Consider the following 24,329-nt stretch of genomic DNA (forward strand, 5'->3'; position numbering starts at 1 on the left):
CTGTTCAATTATGAAGACACACAGAAAAACTTGGAAGGTCGGGAAAATGCTTCCTTCCTTAAGGATATTATAAGCTATTTAGCTGATATTTGTGAAGCATCTACTATATGTGAGGCTCAGCACAGGGGATGTAGGGATTAATAAGACACCCAGTCCACAAGAAGCTTAGTATAGCAGAATAAAAGCTACTGAAAGCATTCTTCTTTGTTTCCTTCTGAACTCCAGGAGCAGATTGTGAGTCTTTTCTTGGATGCCCACAAATGTAGTGTCGTCTATTGAATCTCTAAATCACTAAATCTGTAAAATCAGAAGGGGGTCTTTCAGAAGCAGATGTGGATAAACAAGGTCGACCCTTTCATCAACCTTGTTATGGCATACAAGAAGCTACAACTAACAACATATTTGTTAGTATGACCAACTCAGATGCCACTGCCTTATGGGAATATATTTGCCCACAAATTGATGATGTCTGGTTGAGCAGATCCTAATGATGTATACATGGAATATCAACTCCAGAACAGCATCTTACTATTGAACATACTTCACATCTTATAGAGGATCATAAGTTTATTTGCATAAAGCTACATGCCACTTTGTTGAAATTCATGTATGTCTAAATTAATGTGGAATTTATTTTCTAATGATTTCAGGTTAAATATTATTGCCAATTTGTACAAGACATTTCTATGACATTATTAATTTCAAACATTTTTCCTACTATACTTTCAAACCATGAGAGTGTCACAGAAGTCCCAATTTTTTCAGGATTAAAGTTATATCTCCAGTTAAAATTGTATCTTGCACCAATAAGCAATACAGAAACCTCATTTATCAGATCTTATGGCCTGATTTGGAGTTTGGAAAATATATTCACCACACTACTACTAGTAATATTCAGGAAATACAAAGCTAGGGAGTGGGGATAATGATAAGAACCTCCACAAACCTTTGTTAGACCATACTTTACCCCCTGGACCATGGTTTATTGCTCTAACTTCTAGGTGGGAAACATGTTTTGAACCACTTAAAATTAGATGATGGTAATTTGTTATTAGTGTAATGATTTAGCATTTTAAAATTTTCAAAAAGATTATTCATTCATTTCCTTTGGAGTGAGGTAGAAGGGAATGGGTAAAATGTTTAAACTTAGTCTTATCCAAGTGTTTTTCTTATTTCTGTTAACCTTGTAAACTGCATGTATGACTTTTTAGTTAATTGGACCATGAGTGAACTGAAGAACAGAAGTCTCCTCAAGGAGGAAATTTGATACACTTCAAATCATTAGGAAATTAATATTTATTCTAAATTGTGGTCCTTTAAGATTTATTATCTTATTTTATTTTACAGAGAAGATTAACAAGAGGAAATAGTCATGCCTAATCTGCAAATTGTACATAGGACCTATCTCAAGACATTCTGTTACTTAATGAAAAGTCTAGATAAACTAGTCTTTTTTTTTAAATTCACTGTTTATCTTTGTTTTTCTTTTTTAAAAATATGAGTGTGCATGCATGTGCATAAAATTCAGCTACTTTTCTTTTAGACTGAGTCTTATCCACAGTCATGAGATAAGTTCTCTTAGGCCTGTGGAAGATTCTGAGTGTCAGTACATATGAAAGTACAAGAATGTTCTACCTCAGATTAGCACAATTATTGAAAAAAATCTATCAGCATTTGAGATCCAAATCTCTTGCTGCCCTGACTATAGTACTGAATTTTAAATGGGTAAAATGTGTTTCAGAGGATGAATTACTGAGTTCTTGCCATAGATTTGCCTTCTCCTCATGTGACTTTATTAAACTCTTCCTTTTCCAAGGCTTTGGACTCTTTGGCATTTCTGCCTCACTAACAGAGGATAAAAGCCATGATGTGATGGATAAGCCACACAAGACATACAGATGTGGACTACAGGCTTCCAAAGAACTGAATTTGCTGAGGCTCTGTGCCAGACATTGGAAATGTCTGAGATGTTAAGAGGTGAGTATTGTGGTGGCTATTGTTGTTGAGGGGGGGGGTGTGTGTTGGGAAGAATAGACTATAATGAGATTATCAAGAGCTGTGTATTATGGAAAGCTGAGGCTACTTTTGTAAGACTGTTAAGATTTCTTTCAGAAATGTTGAGTTCTCAAAGCAGTAGTGAAAATCTGAAGAACATGGCTAGTAAGATTAACTTCTTAGGTTAAAAAAAAATGTAGGATTCTGTAACAGGAAATCAGTGTTGGAAAGGGTAAGAGTACAGAAACTATCATTTATTGAGCTTTACTAATCAAGTATCAAGAACTTTGCATGTGTTATCCCATTTAATCCTCATAACAATTCTGTGATATACATGCTATTACCATCTCCATTTTACACATAGAAAACAGTCTTGGGTTGCCCAAGGTCATTTAGCTATTCAGTTCAGGGCTGTGTTTTAGATCCAGGTCTCTCTGACTTCTAACACTGTATTTAGAGAAGACTAAGAGAAAACTATGACTATATCATTTCATGATTTGCTCATGAAGAATTGTACCTCTACTTCATTTTAGTTTTCCAAGGAAAGTTTTTCACATAGTATATTAAGAAAATGTTTCAGCAACCCCAATATATGCCACTGAAGAAAAACCAGCACTACAGAAAGAAGCAACCATTCTCAATAATGAAACAGCTGTGGTTGTGATTTTTTTCCTTCATTTTCTTCTGCATTTTTCCATATACTTTGTAAATAGAAACCAAATTTTTCAGATCAGGTATATCCTTTATATGTAGAAATGAAGCCTTCTACTTGGAGGATCTGTTTAATTTACTTAGCTAAGGCAGCAAAGCAGTTTGTTCTGACTGATTCTAGACTCATGTCACATAATTTTGGACACTTGATCAGTCTGATGAATTTAAGACTCATTATTTTTGTAATATAGAAATGTTTATGTAGTTTCAAAGAAAGGTGAAAATATGTCTATTTTTAAGTTACAGCCTTCAGAACTTCTTCTACATGGTATTTATTAACTTTTAATTATATCTTTAATAGTATTTTTTCAGAATTCATTAAGTATGCCAAAATTACAGGCAATTATGGTATAGAGGCAAAATCCTTTGATTTGAAGCCAGGTAATCTGAATTGAAATATCAGCTCTGCTTCTTATTTACTATGTAAATTTGAGTAATTAATTTAATCTCTCTGAGCCTGTTTCCTCATCTGTAATATGGGGATAATAATTTCTACCTCATACACTTGTTGTGAGAATAACTTGAGATAATAAATGTGAACATACTTTGTAGACAATAAAATTCCAACACAATGTCAGGGAAAAGGGAATCAAATGAATACTAAGGAAACATTTACCTCTGTGCTAGTTGGTAACTTTTTTTTTCTCTTTGTTGCTCCCAGCAAGACCAAAGCTTGCATATCCCTGAGAGAGAGTAGCATGCCCCACAGTTGGATCACATTTCCTTCTTTCCTATCTATTGCCCCAGGATCCATGAAGTAGTTGAAAATATACTGGCAGGAAGGTAAAAGATGTTTGAAACAACTGCCTTCTAGGTTATTTTATTCAGGTAAAGTGATCTCTCCGCAAGGAGAATCCTGCTTAGCAATGCATATCAATATCTTGATTCAGTGCAATAAAGGGAAATTTGGGGTTGGACAGTAGTTTCACAACAAAACCTGAGAGGACCATTGCAATGAGGCATTGTAGTAGAGTAGGAAAGGCACTGGGCTGGAAGAAAAGGGACCAGAATTCCAAGTTTCACTACTGAGTAATTGCATAACCGATGGCAAGTCCCTTTTCCCTCTTGACTTCAAAATTCCCCTCTATACAGTGATGTGGGATGGACCAGATTAACTCCAAGGTCTAGTTCAGCATTGATATTCTGTGATCCTATTCTTAATTATAATAAATATGTTCAAGTTGCATAGATATTAGGATACCATTTTACACCTAAAAAGGAAAAGAAAGATTATACAAATCGTTTCTGAATTGTGTTATAGTAAATATTCACTTACATTAGAGGCTTTTGGGGGTGTAGTTAATGTAATCCTTTACATTTTTAAGTATTTTTAGATCTAGCATCTCATTGAGTCTTAAAATAACTGCATTTCATCACTTACCCTCACATAATAAATTAAGAAACTGAGACTCAAGGTTTACACAAAGTCACACAGCTATTTATGATAGAGCCAGAAATCCATTTCTGGTCTGTCTGTCTGTCTCTAAGCCTGTTTTTTCTAGTACACCAAACTGCCTAGGTGATTTTATCCTGGTTTAGAATAAGTGGAACTCACCTAGAAAATGAATTTAAAGAAAAAGTTACTGTCTTTTAAATACAGTAAAAGTAAAGAATGGGAACATTTTTAAAATAGTTTTTAAAATTATTGACATCTGAGACTGAAGCTGCTAAGAACATTCAAGCAATTGTATATATAATATACTGGATCTTTCAGAGCTCTATGGAGTTTCAAAGATTAAAGAAATAATCTTTGTAATATGCTTTATGATCATTGGAAGAGAATGACTGCTTAAATATAACATTTAGAGCTCTTACATTCAGGTATGCAACAGAAGGAAAAGAATACAGGATAGTATATAAGAAGATATCCACTGAGGTCTCAGGAGAAGAGAGAGAGAAGGGGGTCAAAAACATATTAGATGAAATTATGGCTGAAAACTTTCCAAACCTGAAAAAGGAAATAGATATCCAGGTACAGGAGCATAGAGGGTTCCAAATAAGATGAATCCAAAGAAACGCATATCAAGACATATAATAATTAAAATAACAAAAGTTAAAGAAAAATTCTAAAGGCAGCAAGAGGAAAAAAAAAAAGTCATTCAAAGGGAACCCCCACCCTTAGACTATCAGCTAATTTTTCTGTAGAAACTTTGCAGGTCAGAAGGGAGTTGCATGATATTTTCAAAGTCCTAAAACTTGGATACTGTACCCAGCAAGATTACAATTTATGATTGAAGGAGAGAGAAAAAATTCTCAGACAAGAGAACCTTAAAGAGTTCAATACTAAACCTACCCTAAAATGAATGTTAAGGGTCTTCTCTAAGTGGAAAATAAAGGATATAGCAAGAAGTAAAAGTGTATAGAAAAAGAAAAATCCCACTACCAAAGGCAAATATATAGTAAAGACTGAGGTTCATCCACTTAAATAAGCTAGGATAAAGATTAAAAACAAAATCTTTGTAAAATTAACTATAACTACAAGGATCAGTTAAGGGATAAACATGAAGATGTAAAATATGACATCAAAAATACAAAATGTGAGGAAGGGAGAAAACAATGTAGATCTTTTGGAATGTGTTTGAACATATAGAACTACCTGTTTAAAACAGATAGAGTTATACGTCAACATATATGAACTCCATGGTAACCACAAATCAAAAACCTACAATAGATACACTAGAAAAACTAGAAAGTAACACAAGCATACCACTCAAGAAAATCATCAAACCACAAGGGATGAAACTATAACAAGAAGAACTACAAGAATAACCAGAAAACAAGTAACAAAATGGCAATAAGTACCTATCTATCAACAATTACTTTGAATGTCAATGGACTAAATTCCAATAAAAAGACAAAGTGTTACTATATATAAAATAAGTAAACAATAAAAACTTGCTTTATAACACAGGAAACTATATTCAATTACTTGTAATGAGTTGTAATGGAAAAGAATCTGAAATATAAATATATATATATATGCATTTTAAATATCATACATGTATGTATGTATAACTGAAATCACTTTGTTGTACACATGAAACTAACATTGTAAATTGACTACTCTTCAATAAAAAATAATTAAAAGAAGATATAGGGTGACTGAATGGATTAAAATTTAAAAAAGACCCATCTATATACTGCTTATAAGGGACTACTATCCAAAGCAATTTTGGAAAAAAGAAGACTAGGATATCATGCTCTCTGAATTCAGGCTACACTACAAAACTATGATAATCAAAAAAAGTGTGATAATGGCATAAAAACAAACGTACAAATCAATGGGTCAGAAGAGATAGCAGAAATAAACACACATACACTATGGTCAATTAATCTAAGAAAAAAGGAGGCAAGAATATACAACGGAGAAAAGACAGTCTCTTCAATAAGTGGTCCTGAGAAAACAGGACAGTTACGTATACAAGAAGGAGACTAGAACACTGCCTCACACCATATACAAAAATAAACTCAAAATGAATTAAGAAAAAAACTAAATGTAAGACCTGAAACTATAAAACTCTTAAGACTTAGGCAGAATATTCTTTGACAGAAACCGTAACAAAGAAATATTGGCTCTGTGTCCTAAGGCAAAAGAAATACAATAAAATAAACAAATGGGACCTAAGTAAACTGAAAAGGTTTGCACAGCAAAGGAAACCCTTGACAAAATGAAAAGACAATCTACTGAATGGAAGAAAATATTTGCAAATGACATGACTGATAAGGGGATAATATAAAAATATGTAAACAACTTTTACAACTCAATATCGAAAAAACAAACAATTCGAGTAAAACTGCAGAGGACTTGAATAGACATTTTCCAAAGAATATATACAAATGGCCAACAGGAACATGAAAAAAATGCTCAACATCGCTAATCATCAGAAAAATGCAAATCAAAACCACAAAGAGATATCACCTCACACCTGCCAGAATGGCTATCATCAAAAGTCTACAAAAAATGTTGGTGAGGATGTGGTGAAAATGGAACTCTAGTACACAGTTAGTGGGATTGTCAATTGGTGCAGGCACTGTGACAAACTGTATGGATGTACTTTCCAAAAACTAAAAATAGGACTGCTGTATGATCTAGTAATTCCACTGCTAAGTATATATACAAAGAAACTGAAAGTATTAATTTGAAAAGGTACATGCACCCCAATGTTTATAGCAGCATAATTTACAATAGCCAGTTTATGGAAGCAACCTAAGTGTCTATCAACAGACGAATGGATAAAGAAGATGTGGTATATGTATATATATACAATGGAATCTTTGCCATAAAAAAGAATGAAATTCTACCTTTTGCAACAATATGGATGGACCTATAGATTATTATATTTAGTGAAATAAGTCAAACAAAAAGATAAATACTCTATGCTATCACTTACATGTGTAATATAAAAAACAAAACAAATAAATATATATAACAAAATATAACAAAACAAAAACAGACTCACAGAGAACACAAACTAGTGGTTACCAGTCAGGAGAGGTAAGGGAGAAAGGGCAAGATAGGATTGTGAGATTAAGAGATATAAACTATTAGGCATAAAATAAATAAGCAACAATTATATATAGCCATTATTTTGTAGTAACATTAAATGGAGTATAATCTATAAAAATATATGGAATCACTATGTTGTACACCTGAAAATAATATAATATTGTAAATTAACTATACTTAAATTTTTTAACCATATTTTATATATGTATTTATTTTACAATATATTTTTAATTGAAATGCAATTGATGTATAATATTATATGTTGCAGGTATACAATATAGAAATTCACAAAGATTTAAAGGTTATACTCCATTTATAATTATTATAAAATACAGGATATATTTCCTATTATGTACCATATATTCTTGAAGTTTATTTTATTTTATTTTATGACATACACTTATGCACCCAAGTTGTTTTATTTATTTGTTTTTTTAACTTTTTATTGATTTATAATCAATTTAAAATGTGTCAAATTCCAGTGTTCAGCACAATTTTTCAGATATACATGAACGTATATTTATTCATTGTCATATTTTTTTCTCTGTGAGCTAGCATAAGATCTTGTGTATATTTCATTGTGCTATACAATATAATCTTGTTTATCTATTCTACAATTTTGAAATCCCGTCTATCCCTTCCCACCCTCCACCCCCTTGGCAACCACAAGTTTGTATTCTATGTCTATGAGTCTATTTCTGTTTTGTATTTATGCTTTGTTTTTTGTTGTTGTTGTTGTTGTTTTTGGTTTTGGTTTTTAGATTCCACATATGAGCGATCTCATATGATATTTTTCTTTCTCTTTCTGGGTTAATTCAGTTAGAATGACATTCTCCAGGAGCATCCATGTTGCTGTAAATGGCGTTATGTTGTCGGTTTTTATGGCTGAGTAGTATTCCATTGTATAAATATGCCACCACTTCTTTATCCAGTCATACGTTGATGGACATTTAGGCAGTTTCCATGTTTTGGTTATTGTAAACAGTGCTGCTATGAACATTGGGGTGCAGGTGTCATCCTGAAGTAGGGTTCCTTCTGCATATAAGCCCAGGAGTGGGATTCCTGGGTCATACAATAAGTCTACTCCTAGTCTTTTGAGGAATCTCCACAATGTTTTCCATAGTGGCTGCAACAAACTGTATTCCCACCAGCAGTGTAGGAGAGTTCCCCTTTCTCCACAGCCTCTCCAGCATTTGTCATTTGTGGATTTTTGAAAGACAGCCATTCTGACTGGTGTGAGGTGATACATTATTGTAGTTTTGATTTGCATTTCTCTGATAATTAGTAATATTGAGCATTTTTTCATGTGCCTTTTGACCATTAGTATGTCTTCCTTGGAGAATTGCTTGTTTAGGTCTTCTGCCCATTTTTGGACTGGGTTGTTTATTTTTTTCTTATTGAGTCGTATGATCTGCTTATATATTCTTGAAATCAAGCCTTTATCGGTTTCATTTGAAAACATTTTCTCCCATTCCGTAGGTTGTCTTTTTGTTTTACTTATGGTTTCCTTTGCTATGCAGAAGCTTGTAAGTTTCATTAGGTCCCATTTGTTTATTCTTGCTTTTATTTCTTCTAGGTGAAAATTTTTGAGATGTATGTCAGATAATGTTTGCCTATGTTTTCCTCTAGGAGGTTTATTGTATCCTGTCTTATGTTTAAGTCTTTGATGCATCTTGACTTGATTTTTGTACATGGTGTAAGGGAGTGTTCTAACTTCATTGATTTACATGCTTCTGTCCAGTTTTCCCAACACCATTTGCTGAAGAGACTGTCTTTATTCCATTGTATATTCTTGCCTCCTTTGTCGACAATGAGTTGACCAAAAGTTTGTGGGTTCATTTCTGGGCTCTTTATTCTGTTCCATTGGTCTATATGTCAGTTTATGTACCAATATCATGCTGTCTTGATGACTGTAGCTCTATACTATTGCCTGAAGTCTGGGAGAGTTATTCCTCCAGCCTCTTTCTTTCTCTTCAGTAATGCTTTGGCAATTCTAGGTCTTTGATGGTGCCATATAAATTTTATTATGATTTGTTCTCATTCTGTGAAATATGTCCTGGATCATTTGATAGGGATGGCATTAAATCTGTAGATTGCCTTGGGTAGTGTGACCATTTAAACAATATTGATTCTTCCAATCCAAGAGCATGGGATATCTTTCCATGTTTTAAAGTCTTCTTTAATTTCCTTCATCAATGGTTTATAGTTTTCTGTGTATAATTCTTTCACCTCCTTGGTTAGATTTATTACCAGATATTTATTACTTTGGGTGCTATTTTAAAGGGGATTGTTTCCATACTTTCTTTTTCTGTTCATTCATCATTACTGCACAGAAATACAACTGATTTTTCAATGTTAATCTTGTAACCTGCTACCTTGCTGAATTCTTCAATCAGCTCTAGTAGTTTTTGTGTGGACCTTTTAGGGTTTTCTATATAAAGTAACATGTGGTCGGCATATAGTGACACTTTTACCTCTTCTTTTCCAATTTGGATACCTCTTATTTCTCTCTCTTGTCTGATTGCTGTGGCTAGGACTTCCAGGAATATGTTGAATAGGAGTGGTAATAGTGGGCATCCATGTCTTGTCCCAGATTTCAGTGGGAAGCTTTTGAGTTTTTCACCATTGAGTACTATGCTGGCTGTAGGTTTGTCATATATAGCTTTTATTATGTTGAAATATGTTCCCTCTATACCCACTTTGATGAGAGTTCTTATCATAAATGGGTGTTGAATTTTATCAAATGTTCTTTCTGCATCTATTGAGATGATCATGTGGTTTTTGTCCTTTCTCTTGATGTGAAGTATTACATTGATTGATTTGCATATGTTGAACTACCCTTGTGTCCCTGGAATGAACCTCACTTGGTCATGATGTATAATCTTTTTTATGTGTTGTTGGATTCTATTTGTTAGTATTTTGGTGACAATTTTGGCATTTAGTTCATCAATGATATTGGCCTATAATTCTCTTTTTTGGTAGTAACTTTGGCTGGTTTTGGTATCAGGGTGATGGTGGCTTCATAGAACGAGTTTGGGAGTATTCCATCCTTTTCAGTCGTCTGGAAGAGTTTGAGAAGGACTGGTATGAGTTCTTCTTTGTATGTTTGGTAGAATTCCCCGGTGAAGCCGTCCTATCCTGGACTTTTATTTCTAGGGAGGTTTTATTTGCTATTTCTACTTCATTTCTAATGATCGGATTGTTCAATTGTTCAGTTTCTTCTTGATTCAGTCTTGGTGGACAGTATGTTTCCAGAAACTTGTCCATCTCCTCTAGGTTATCCAGTTTGGTTCCATATAGTTTTTCATAGTATTCTCATATGATATTCTGTATTTCTATTTTATGTGTTGTCATTTCTCCATTTTCCTTTCTTATTTTGCAAATTTGTGCTCTCTCTTTTTTTTCTTTGTGAGTTTGTCCACAGGTTTGTTGATTTTATTTACTTTTTCAAAAAACCAGCTTTTGCTTTAGTTGATTTTTTCTAATGGCTTGTTAATCTCTATTGTATTTATTTTCTACCTGATCTTTATACATTCCTTCCTTCTGCTGACTTTTGGGGCTTTTTGTTCTTCTTTTTCTAATTCATTCAACTGTTGGGTAAAATTGTTTATTTGAGGGTGTTGTTCTTCTTTGAGGAAGGCCTGTATTGCTATAAACATCCCTCTTAGCACTGCCTTTGCTGTGTCCCATAGATTTTGAGTGGTTGTGCTTTCATTATCATTTGTCTCAAGTTATTTTTTAATTTCAGCTTTGATTTCCTCATTGACCCATTGTTTTTTTTTTAATAACATATTGTTTGGTCTCCATGCTTTCCTTTTTTTCTCCTTTGTTTCTCTGTTGTTGATTTTCAGTTTCATGGCATTGTGGTCAGTAAAGATGCTAGAGATAATTTCTATCTTCTTAAAATTGTTGAAGTTTCTTTTGTCCCCAAGTACATAATCAATCCTGGAAAACGTTCCATGTGCACTTGAAAAGAATGTATATCCTATTTTGGGGGGTGTAGTGCTCTGAAAATACCCACCAAATCTAGTTTTTATATTGTATTATTTAATTTCCCTGTTGCCTTATTTACTTTCTGTCTGGAAGATCTGTCTAGTGATGTTAATACAGTGTTAAAGTCTCCAACTATGATTGTATTCCACTCAATATCCCCCTTTATCTCTGTTAGTAATTGTTCTATGTACTTAGGTGCTCCTATATTGCATCAATTTATATTAATGAGTGTAATCTCCTCATCTTGTTTCATTCCTTTAATCATTATGAAATGCCTTTCTTTATCTTTCCTTATGGCCTTTGTTTTAAAGTCTATTTTGTCTGAAATCAGTACTGCAACACCTGATTTTTTCACTTTTCCATTTGCATGGAATATCCTTCTCCATCCTTTCACTCTCAATCTATATGTGTCCTTCTCCCTAAAGTGGGTCTCTTGTATGCAACATATTGATGGCTCTTGCTTTATTATCCAGTCTGCCACTCTATGTCTTTTGACTGGAGAATTTAGTCCATTAACATCTACAATAATTAATAATAGATGTGTGTTTATTGCCATTTTCAACTTCTCTTTGCAGTTGATTTAGTATTTCCTCTTTGTTCCTTTCTTCTTTTGTGGTTTGGTAATTTTCCTTTGTATTATGGATTTTATGTAATTTTTCTTACTCCCTTGTAAGTTTTTAGCTTGTGGTTACCCTTTTTCATAAACCTATTAGCCGATTATTATAACTGTTTTTTTTAAACTGATAGTAACATGATCTCAAAACCATCCTACCAAGAAAAAAATTTAAGAAAGAAAGGAAAAAATATTCAATATTTCCCTGTCTCCCCTCTCCCACTCTCAATTATTTGCATGTCTTCTTTTATAATTTCCTGTTTATTTTATTTGTAATTCATGAGTTATTACCTTTCCAGTTGTGAGTTTCTCCTTTCTGTAGCATCCTGCTGCTTTTCTATTAGAGTAGACCTTTCACTATTTGTTTTAGCATGGGTTTAGTGTTGCTAAACTCCTGCAGCTTTTTCTTGTGTGTGAAATTCTTTATCTCTCCTTCTATCCTAAAAATTAGTCTTGCTGGATAAAGTATCCTAGGCTTCATCTTTTATTCATTCAGGACTTTGAATATATCTTGCCACTCCCTTGTGGCCTGTAGTGTTTGTGTAGAGAAATCAGCTGAGAGCCTTATGGGTGTTCCCTTATAACTTACACTTTGCTTTTCTCTTGCTGCCTTTAGAATCATTTCTTTATCCTTGACTCTGGCCATCTTGATTATGATATGTCTTGGTGTGGGTCTATTTGGGTTCTTCCTGTTTGGGACCCTCTGAGCTTCCTGTAATTGGATATCTGATTCCTTCTTTAAGTTTGGGAAGTTTTCAGTCATGATTCCTTCAAAAACCTTTTGAATCCCCTTTGATCTTTCTTCCCTTTCTGGGACCCCTATTATGTGTAGATTGGCAGGCTTTATATTATCCCATAAATCCCTTATGCTATTTTCATTATTTTTTATTTGTTTCTCTTGTAGCTCTTCTGATTGTGTGCTTTCTATTATCATGTCTTCTAGGTCACTTTTTCGTTCTTCTGCATTATCTAGTTGGCTTTGCACAGCTTTTAGTTCATTCCTCATCTCAGTCAATGAGTTTACCCATTGTATTTGACTCTTCTTTATAGTTTCAATTTCATTTTTCACATATTTTATATCTCTAAACAGTATCTCTTTTAATTCCTTCAGCACTTTGATCACTCCTTTTTTGAAATCTTGGTCTAGTACTCTATCGATGTCTACTTCATTGATCATTCTTTCAGGGGATTTCTCTTGTTCTTTTAATTGGGAATGGTTTCTCTGCTTCTTCATCTTGCTCATAACTCTCTGGCACTGTGGTTTGAGGAATATCAGTTATCTATTTTGGTCCTTAAGGAGTTTATCTATCTAATGCCTATGTAGATATAAGACTTAGGAAAAAAAGAAAAAATAAGAGAGAGAGAAATAATTTTAAGAGAAGGGAGAAAAAAAGGTTTGGAAACAGTGTATAATGAATAATAGAATAGCAATTTGAAGTAGAATAGCAATCGGGTTGAGACGTCCTTTTAAAACCTTTAAAAAATGGGAAAAATGAAAAGATGTATTATCAATAACAGGACATCAAAACCCAGGAGAAATAAAAATTAATTAAGAATTAAAAATTAAGAGGGTAATAGAAAATAGAACAGGTAAAATTAGATTTAAAAAAAACAACGGGGTGGTTTGGTGTTCTCCTGGAGACTGTGTGCTTTTAATGTTAAGTCTTTCTGTCTTCGTCCTGTTTTTGAAGCTCAGCTTGCTGCTTCCATAGGCCCTCCATTGGCGCCCTGTTCTCTGCTGCTCCCAGTACCTGTTGGCTAGCAGATTGTGCCTCCTCCCAACACTGGGTTAGGTGCAGCTCTCCTTTGCTGGGGGCGGGCGGGTCACTGCCCCTCCCGATGCCACAGTCAAATGTTGCAGACTCGCCAGGTAGGAGGGTGGGTCTCGCCCTCTCCCAGCACCGCAATCAGTGGCTGCGTTCCTGTCCGAAAGGTAGGGGGCTGCCCTTCCTCTCCCAGTGCCAGTGGCTCTGCTGCTCTGTGCCACTGTGTGCTCCACCTCGGGTTGGCACTTCACAGGTGAGCTCGGGGAAGACTGAGGAACAGCCTTGTCCCTGCTCCAGGCCAAAACCCAGCTCCTTGTTTGTCTTGGCAGAGCAAGTTCTCTGAGGGACCAGGATGGAAGGATCCTGTCTGCCTCGGGCTGTAGACAAGTCTCCGTCTGGCCTTTGAGGCTGCTAATCCCTTAGGTGTGGATGCAGGTTTTGCCCCCGCCCCTGCCTGGATGCTAAGCGCCAGAGGATATGGTGGCTGTGCCTGAGCCCTGCCTCTCTTCCCCCAGAAACTTTCCATGGGTTTTCAGAGATGGCGGTATGTACCCTTTCCCCCAGGGCACATCAACCGTGTTGTTTTATGGAGGGCCCAGGTTCTTCCCTGTGCACCCACAGCCACAGCACGCAGCCCCCTGCAGTCCCCTGGGGGTGCCTCTATACAGCCATCCCTGTCCTCTGCCCGGCTTGGGCAGCCTGGCCCTACCCCCAGCTGCTGACCCGCATCTCGGGCTGGGTGTCGCAGGGACCCTCTGTGCCCATTTAACTTAGTTCTTTCAGTCAAGGGCTGCTCTGTACAGATCCAAGCCTCGGAGGTTCCCCCTCCAACCCGCTGGTCTCAGTTGGACAGGGGAGACCCAGTGAATGAGCACCAGTCCTCCTTTGCTGCTCTCTCCCTGCGGGACGTGTACTGCTCTGCTTTGCCTTTTCTTCTTTCTTTTTTCCTTTTCTCCTACCAGATTTTTTGCGTCTCTATCTTTTGAAGAGGGCGATGTTCTGTTGGAGTTCCGCAGGTGCTCTAGTTGGCTGAGTGAGTCTGTTGATGTGAGTCTTGGTGCATTTGTTGTAGAGGATGAGCTATGAGCATCCTTCTTCTCTGCCATCTTCTCGCTCCCCCCTTGTAGCTTATTTTATTACTGATAGTTTGTACCTCTTAATCCTCCACCTCCATCTTGCCCCTCCCTCTTTCCTTTCCCCACTGGAATCTGGATCTAGTGTTCTTTCTCTACAACTGTGAGTCTTTTTCTTTACTGTTATATTCACTAATTTGTAGGGGTTTTTTTTTAGATTACACATGTATGTGGTATCTTACAGTATTTGTCTTTCTCTGTCTGACTTATTTTGCATAGCACAATGCCCTCTAAGTCCATCCATGCTGTATAGCAGAATCTAATACATTTTAAAGCAACTGTAGTTCAATTAAAAACCAAACAACCAACCAACCCATTTAAAATATGGGCAGAAGAACTGAACAGACATTTTTCCAAAGGATGAAATGCAGATGGCCAACAGGAATATGAAAAGTTGCTCAGCATCACTAATATCAGGGAAATGCAAATCAAATTCACAGTGATATATCATGTCACAACTGTCAGAATGGCCATCATCAAAAAGAACACAAATAACAAACGTTGGTAAGGATGTGGAGAAAGTGGAACCTTTGTACACTGTTGGTAGGAATGTAAATTGGTGTAGCCACCATGGAAAACAATATGGAAGTTTCTCAAAAACCTAAAAATAGAACCACCATGTAGCCCAGCAACTCTGTTCCTGGGCATATATCTGAGAAAACAAAAACATTAATACAAAAAGATATATAAACCCCACTATTAACAGCAACATTATTTATAATTACCAAGATACAGAAGCATCCTAAGTGCACATCAATAGATGAATGAATAAGGAAGATGCAGCATATATATATAATGGAATAAAACTCACCAATAAGAAGGTTATTTTTCCATTTGCAGCCCTTCATTCACTTTTCTTTTCACTTCAAAGACCAGAATTTTATAACTGGCATAAACATTTCCATTGCATCAAAAATAACAAAATGCCTAAAAATAAACTTATAGGTTACCTATACCCTGAAAACTGTAAAACACTGATGAGAAAAACTGAAATGATACAAAGAAATGGAAAGATATCGTGTGCTCTTGGTTTGGAAGAATCAACATTATCAAAATGGCCACACTACCCAAAGCAATCTACAGATCCCATCCAACCCCTGTCAAAATACTCACGACATTTTTCACAGAACTAGAACAAACAATTCCAAAATTTAGATGGAACCATAAAAGACCTCGAATTGCCAAAGCAATCTTTTGTAGGTCTTTCTTTTTTTTTTTATTTCTTCTTTTTTTCCCTTTTCTCATGGTTTGATGACTGGAGAAGTTCCTTTAGCATTTGCTGCAAAGCTGGTTTGGTGGTGCTGAATTCTTTTAGCTTTTGCTTATGTGTGAAGCTTTTGATTTCTCCATCAAATCTGAATGAAAGCCTTGCTGGATAGAGTATTATTGGTTGTAGATTTTTCCCTTAATATCTTGTCACTCCCTTCTGGCCTGTAGAAACTTCCCTGGTATGTTATTTGTTGCTTTTCTCTTGCTAATTTTAATATTTTCTCCTTATCCTTAATTTTTGTCAATTTGATTACTATGTGCCTTGGTATGTTCCACTTTGAGTTGATCCTGTGTAGAACTCTTTGTGCTTCCTTGGGTGATTGTTTCCTTTCCCCAGTTGGAGAAGTTTTCAGTTATTATCTCTTCAAAAATGTTCCCGCGTTCTTTCTCTCTTCTCTTTCTGGGACCCCATATAATGCGAATATTAGTGTGTTTCATGTTGTCCCAGAGTTCTCTTAAACTATCCTCATTTCTTTTTTTTTTTTTTTTTCTGTTCTGCAGTACTGATTTCCACTAATCTGTCTTCCAGCTAATTGATCCATTCTTCTGCCTCATTTAGTCTATTCTTAGTTCCTTATACTGTAATTCATTTCAGTAATTTTATTCTTCAGCTCTGTTTGGTTATTTCTTATATTTTCCAACTCTTTGCTAAGAACTTCACTCTGTGCATCTATACTCCTCTTGAAGATGTTTTCCAAACATCTTCACCATCATTACTTTTAAACTCTTTCTCAGATAAATTGCCTATCTCATCACTTATTTCTTCTGGGATTTTATCTTGGGCCTTGGCCTGGGAGATATTCCTTTGCCACCTCATATCATCTATCTTTCTATTTTTAATTTTAGGTAGGTTAGCTATGTTTCTTGACCTTGGAGAAGTGGCTTTCTGTGGGAGACACCCTATGCATCCCAGCAGTACACTCCTTTCTTGTCACCCAAGGGTCAGGGTCCAGCCAGTCCCAGTGTAGAGTCTTTCCTCTGTTTGTGGATTCCTTCCACAGGGTTTGGAATTATTGTTTTCTTATTTCTGGTATCTGCTCCTGGGGGATGAGGCTAGACTAGTGGCTTATGTAGATTTCCTGGCAGGAGGAGTCGGTGCCTGCCCACTGCTGGGTGAAGCTTTGTCCTGGACCTCTGGTGGGTAGGGCCATGTCTAGAGACCTTTGTGACTTAGGAAGTCTGCTGATAGATAGGGCTATGTTCCCATCCTGTATGTTATTTTGCCTGAGTCTTCCTGACAGGCTTTTAGGTGGGGCTAGGTCTTGGTGCCAATGATCTACTCAGGATGTCAACCTCCAGGAAAGCTCATGTAGATGAACACTCCCAGAATGTGTGCCACCAGCTTTTATGTCCCCCAGGAAAGCCACAGCTCTCCACGTCCCCTGGAGACCCTCCAAAACCAGCAGAGAGGTCTGGCCCAGGTTCCTATGAAGTCACTGCCTCTGCCCTTGGACCTGGCACACTGGAGATTCTGTGTATGTTTCCCAAGAAAGTGAAGTTTGTTTCCCCCAGTCCCATGAGGCTCCTGGAGCTAGGCCCCATTGGCCTTCAAAACCAGATGTCCTGGGGTCTCCTCCTCCTCCCAATGCCAGAACCCCAGGTTAGGAACCTGATGTGGGTCTTAGAGCTCTCAATCCTAAGGGAGTGTCTCTGCTACTTAGTTATTCTTCAGCTTGTGAGTCACCTCCCCCAGGGGTTATGGGGCCCGATTATATCACAAGCATGCCCCTCCTACCATCCCACTTTGGTTCCCTCTTTATGTTTCCAGTTGAAGATGATCTTTGCTAGGTTCCAGTCTTTTTTTTTCAATGATTGTCTAGTAGTTAGTTGTGGTTTTGTTGTAGTCATGAGGAGAGGCAAGCTCATGGTCCTACCACTCTTCCATCTTGACCAGAAATTCTACAAATAGCTTCCGTTTGTAGCAGTCTATTTTAAATTTATCACAACTTACTTCTGAATACATTCTAAAGTTCTAACTTTTTACTCCCCAGAGGCCATGCTTTTTATTTTTGATGTCACATTTTACATCTTTTTATCTTTTGTATTCCTTAACTAATTATTGTAGCTACAGATATTTTAATATTTTTGTCTTTTAAACTTTATACTAGCTTTATAAGTGGTTAATTCACTACCTTTGCTATATATTTACTTTTACCAGTGAGATTTATACCTTCATGTGTTTTCTTGTTACTAATTAGTACCTTTTTTAGCTTAAAGAATTTTATTTTAAAATTTCTTGTAAGATCATTTAGTGGTAATGATCTCCTTTACCTTTTGCTTGTCTGATAAACTCTTTACCTCTTTTTCATATCTGAATGGTAACTTTGTTGGGGAGAGTATTTTTGGTTTGAAGTTTTGTCTTTTAGCACTTTGAATATATCATTGTCACTTCCTTCTGACCTGCATAGTTTCTGATGAAAAAATATGCTGTTATTCTTAAGGAGGTTCTGTTATGTAACTAGTTTTTCTCCCTTGGTACTTTTAATATTCTCTCCTTGTCTTTAACTTTTGACATTTAATTATAATATGTCTTGGTGTGTGTTTTGGAGGTTCATCCCATTTGGAACTTTGTGGGGTTCCTGGATCTGTATGTTTCTTTCATTCCCCAGGGTAGGGAAATTTTCAATCATTTCTTCAAATAAGTTTTCTGACCTTTTCTCTCCTCTTCTTCTGGGACTCCTATCATGTGAATGTTAGCATCCACGTGGTGCTGTCCCATTTGTTCTTTAAGCTATGTTTGCTTTTTTTGCATTCTTATTTTCTTCCTAATCTGATTTGATGACTTCCACTGTCCAGTCTTTGACTTCACTGAATCTTTTTTCTGTTTCATCCAGTCTGTTTTCGAACCCCTCAAGTGTATTTTTCAGTTCAGTTACTGTATTCAGCTCTGTGACTTCTGTTTGGCACATTCTTATATATTCTATCTCTTTGTTGAAGTTCTCACTGTGTTCATCCATTTTTCTCCTGAAGTTGGTGAATATTTTTATGACCATTACTCTGAACTCTTTATCAGGTAAATTACTTACCTCCTTTTCATTAAGGTTTTCTGAGATTTTATCTTGTTCTTTTATTTGAAGCATATGCCTCTGTTTCTTCATATTGCTTGACTCTCTGTGTTGGTTTATGCATTAGATGAAACAGCCACCTCTCCCAATCTTGAAGGATTGACCTTGTGTCAGAGATGAAATTTAGCATTCATCCTTGCCCTTGCTCTTGTTTATCTCTCAAGGCTTTATCATTTTCAAAGCAGCCTATTTTATTTTTAGTGGCTTTCAGTAACTGAGGGTATGCCATGACCTGTTGGTGTCCCAAAGGGGAGGATCTCATTCTATATCTAGATTCAGACTGATTGGAAACCAGATCCTCATGCAACAGCTTTTAGAGAATGCAAATATATAGAAGCATAATCCCCACTGGCCACCAGAGCCAGGCAATCTAGTGCTGTCCCTTCTGTGGCAGTCACAAAAATTGGGGCTTCAGGCATGTGTATATGCTCCTTTCTGAGAGATACCAGTGAGCTGTAATGAGGCTAAAGGAGAGGGAAAAATGGTGTCCCCCAGCCTACGTTTCCTGAGAACACCTCTGTAGCTGTGGTATGTACCAAACCTGATGCCTGCCCCTAAGGCTAAAGCTCCAGAACAAGCAAGTAGGCCTCCTTCATAGAAAGGCTTGAGGTGTTTCAATCTGCTGTCTGTGCAGTGCTCTGGGGTGGTAGCCTGCCAAGAATTGTCTCTTTAATTGCTACAGTCCTGTGGGATCCAGGAACACAAGTTCCTGTGGCCATCAGAACCAGGTGATCAAGGGTTATCTCTTGGGCAGTAGCCACAGAAAACCAGGGCCCCAGACCCATACAAGAGCTCCTCTCTGAGAGATGCTGGTGGTCTGGAGCAGGACAGGAAGAACGTGAAGATAATCCCTCCCTCCAAGGTGTCAGGAAAGTTTTACATTCAATCCTTAGAATTGTGTTAACTTAGAAGACTGTCCCTTGGGCTACAACTATAATGATAAACAAAGGCCTTTTCACAATAAGACTGAGCTCCCAGGTCTGTTGCATCTTGCTGTGTCCTGGAGTGGTAGGTGTTTACGAATACTTTTTTCAGTTGGTTACAGTCTTGTGAGACCCACAGTTGTAAGCCCCATGGGCACCAGAGCCAAGTGATATAAAGATATACCCTGGCAGCAGTCACAAAAATTAGGGCACCAGATTAGGGTATAAGCTCCTTTCTGGAAGATACCAGCAAGCTGGAGTAAGACATAGAGAGAGCATGAAGATTACATCTACCAGCCTCCATTCTCTGAGAGTACCTCCACAGGCCCTTATAAGTATACCAAACCAGAAGTCTGCCTCTGAGGCCATAGCTCCTGCACATGCAAGTAGACCTTTTTCACAGAAAGGCTTGGAATGTAAGTTTCATTCTGCTGTCTGTTCAGTGCTCTGGGGATGGTAGCCTGCCTAAAACTCTCTCTTCAATTTTTACTGTCCCATGGGACCAAGGAGCACATGTTCCCCTGGCCTTCATAGCCAGGCAATCAAGAGATGTCCCCAAAATACCTGTAGAAGCTCACCTCCAGTAGATACTGGTGCTTTGGAGCACAGCAGATAGAGAGTGTGAAGATAGTGCCTACTGGCTAGAGTGAGGCAGAAGGGGAGGGTAAATATGGCACCTACCGAAAAAGAGAAAATAAAAAGAAAAAATGGGTGGGGGGAAGAAATACAAAAAAAAAAAAAAAAAGATGAAGGAAAGAAAAAGAAAAAAAGTAATTCAAAAAAAAAAAAAAAGAAAAAAATGGCACTTGCCAGTTTTAGCAAGGCAAAGGGAGAATATGGAAGATGATACCTGCCAGCAGGAGCATAAAGATAGCACTCACTGGAAAGGAAAATAAAAAGATGGTGCCTGCTGGATTTAGTACGGCAGAAGAAGATCAGGAAGATGATGCTTACCAGCCTCTATCCCCAGAGAGCATCCCAGTAAGCTCCTGCTCCTCAGACCAATGCTTTAAAATTTGCAATTGAGTTTCTTTCAAATAACGTCTGGACACTTTTCAAAGGGCTGCTTCTGCACTGGGTCCTGGGGCAGATGAGTCTGTGTACAAGCCCTTTAAGAGTTGTTTTTCAGTTTGCCACAACCCTGCAGGTGTCGTGGGCATGACTTTTCAAAGTTAGATAGTTTGGGGACTTATCTCTCAGGAGCTCACCTTAAAAGTTGTGGTGCCTGATGTAGGGTATGAAACCCTTCACTCCTCAGAGAGAAGCTCTGGGTTTTGAGTTCTCTCCTGATTGAAGGTTGCCCTACCAGGGGTGGGGTTTAGGCAAGATTGTGTCTCAGCTTACCCTATCAGCTTCAATTTTTTTTTATATATATGTCCCATGTGAAAGGGTTACTTTGCTAGTTTTTGAGCTTTTTAACCAGGGGAAATTTTTCTATATATAGATGTAATTTGATGTGTCTTTGGGATATGGTGAATTCAGGATTTTCCTATATCTCCACCTTAAATTGGAAACTTCAGCTGTAATCCTTTGACCCTGATAACTACATATTTTTCATCCATACTTGCAGTGTTTTCAGATTATGCCTACCACTTTTCCACTCTGAGTTGCAAATTAAGTGAAATAGATATGAGCACATTGCATCAGTCTTTCAGGTAGCCCTCAGGCAGGTTAGAACCACCTACCACAATAATTTGCATATGAAGTTTTGTCTGCTCTTTCTGCAACCAAGGACCAGGATCCCACAATGGGAATACGGGCTGCCATCTTCAAGAACACGGCTGAGCTCGGAGGAGATGGGGCAAGGTGAATAAAAACATTATAAAGCCTTTATACAATTTTTAAGTTAGATTTTCTTGATTCCACATTTGTTTGGTTGTTATAGACATTTGACTATTTTCCATAGTTCTGATAAAGTTGGTTCTGACTGCTTCTACTTGTTTTTCAGTGTTTCTGTGGGGAGATAGGAATTTGAAGCTGCCTGCTCCACCATTTTACTGATATGACTCCATACACATACAACATAATAAAGTTATTTTCTAAATTACTGGAAAAAATGGTGGTTGGACTCCCAGGCTAGTCACCACTCTTTCACCAACAAAACGTAGTTAACCTATAAATATACTTTAATAGATTCACACCCCCAGGAAAATAATGGTGTCTGGTGTGTTTCTGTACTTCCAGTTCCTAGAATAGTGCCTGTAATAAGGCAGATGCTCAGTAAATGCATTTTGAATAAATGAATAGTACTGTAAAATCCAACAATCAGTAATGACAGTGACTACACAGAAATATGTGAAATGCCAGGAATGCAGAATTGCATTAACAATCAAAATTTATACTTTCCAGAGAACTTTCATATTTACTACCCCAACAGATTGCCATAGCCATTCTGTGAAGTAAAAATGATAGAGGTTATTATTCCATTTTATAAATCAGATAGAGGAAATGATGTTCCAAGTCATCAACTGTAAATGGCGGTGGTAGGAATATTGCATAGGTTTTCTGCACCCAGGACCTCTTCTCCTTTTATTTTTCCCAGTTTCTTTCTTTTGAGATTCATAATGGATGAAAATAATCTTCTCAGGTGCTCACCCTGAATGAAGCAAGCATACTGCTCTTTTGGAGGCTTTGAAAAATACCACTACCAACAACCACAAGAAACAGAGAATAAGAGTTCCTACTCTAAAGTATCTTATTCACTTAGCACTCTCATAACAACTGAAGGTGTGCATATGTGTGAATGATGGGGCCTGAAATCTTGGAGAGATAAAGGAGCATTTACAGAGGACCACCAGCTTCAATGTTTGAGGAACTTATTATAGGAGTGGGGTAGGCTGTGAGGAATTTGAAGATCAGCCCAAGCACTAGTTAAATAGGGGAATGGAAGAGAAGAAAAAAACTACACATGCCATAAAGGCTTTCTCTCTCCTTTTCTGATTGCCTCTCTTATCCCCATGACCCCCCTCTTTGATATCACTGAAGAATGGAAACTGGGGCAAGAACGATTAGGTGTAGGAAGAGATAGGAGTGGTTCCAGATAAGAGTAAAATCTAAAGAGATGAAAGAGAAAGAAAAGGAATGTTGTAAGTTATGGCTCACAGAAGTATTAAAGGAGTTCTTTGGTTTCTGTAAGTGAAGGAAACAGCTCATGCTAATAAAGCTTGGATGCCTGTCTTACAGGAAGCTCTACAAGGTGTATGGCCTTCAGAGACCCAGAAGAACTATCTACATATCCAGCTTCTCAGCCTGAGCTTTTTTCCCCCTGAAAAGACAGCAGAATAATAGAGAAATAGAGTCATACAGATCTAAGTTCAAATCTAGTCCCACTACCAGTTAACTACCTATGTGATCTCAACAATTTGATTCACTTAACTGAATCTTAGATAGTCATCCTCTGAGAAATGGTGATAACATGTATCTCAATATATTATTTTGAGCATTACATGAAGAAAATGAATTTGCTTTTTAAATGTTAGATATTGCTATCACCACCTTTGGATTGCCTGAACTCCAGTGTTTGTTAGTCCTCATTTATCCTGCATCATTTAGAATTCCTAGAGTGGTTTTCAAAAGTGAATTTATCAGACAACTTAGACATTAGTGTTTAAAAGTTGACCCTCAATGGAAATATTTCAGAAATATATTGTACAATTCTATGCCTATTTAAATAGTAAACTAAACAGAATTAAACATCTTTGTGATGACTAGGGGTCATTATTAATGAACATCCATTATCTCACATATATCTATCATATAAGATACAATGATAACCATCAAGGATTAGGAGACTGGTAGTCATGGGAGAGGGGTGACAGTGAGACACATAAGTTTCTTGGCATTTACACTCAAAAGCCTCAGAAAAATGTTTTTTTATTTCTTATGTCTTTTTTAATAGTTACTCTTTCCCACCCCCCCTTCTCAGCCTATCAGATGTTGCTTCTTGCTGCTACTGGTATGATACCTGTGACTACTCACCCTTTTAATTGTCCCTGCTAATCTAGACCAAACAACAAGATAACTAAACATGTTAAAAAAATATGTTAACACAGTGGTTCTTGGACCAGTAGTATTAACATGTTAGAAATGGAAACTCTCTGGACTCACTCCAGATTTATTGAATCAGAGAACCCAGGTAGATCTCAGCAATCTGTTTTAACATGCCCTCCAAGTAATTCTGATGTGTACTCAAATTTAAGATTTACTGTCCTACTACAGTTGTTATGCACACTTTCAGGTCTCACTCAGAGAGATGTGATTTAGTAGGTTTGGGGTCGGGCCCAGGAGTATTAACTTTTTAACCAATACCCCAGATTATTCTGATGAAAGTAGTCATCAGAGATGTTTCCCAAGC

At 36.9% G+C, this 24,329-nt stretch overlaps 1 protein-coding gene across 2 annotated transcripts in view; it reads left to right on the top strand.

Annotated features, from left to right (window-relative positions):
- ZC3H12B (zinc finger CCCH-type containing 12B) overlaps positions 1-24,329 on the top strand; it is a 394,029-nt gene that overhangs the window by 290,927 nt on the left and 78,773 nt on the right. For both annotated transcript variants that reach the window (XM_032476104.1, XM_032476103.1), the window contains exon 3: positions 1,817-1,977. The gene's annotated coding sequence lies outside the window, so the exon portion shown is untranslated. The remainder of the gene's footprint in view (positions 1-1,816; positions 1,978-24,329) is intronic.

The sequence above is a fragment of the Camelus ferus genome, chromosome X, assembly GCF_009834535.1.
Source record: "Camelus ferus isolate YT-003-E chromosome X, BCGSAC_Cfer_1.0, whole genome shotgun sequence".
Lineage (NCBI taxonomy): Eukaryota > Metazoa > Chordata > Mammalia > Artiodactyla > Camelidae > Camelus > Camelus ferus.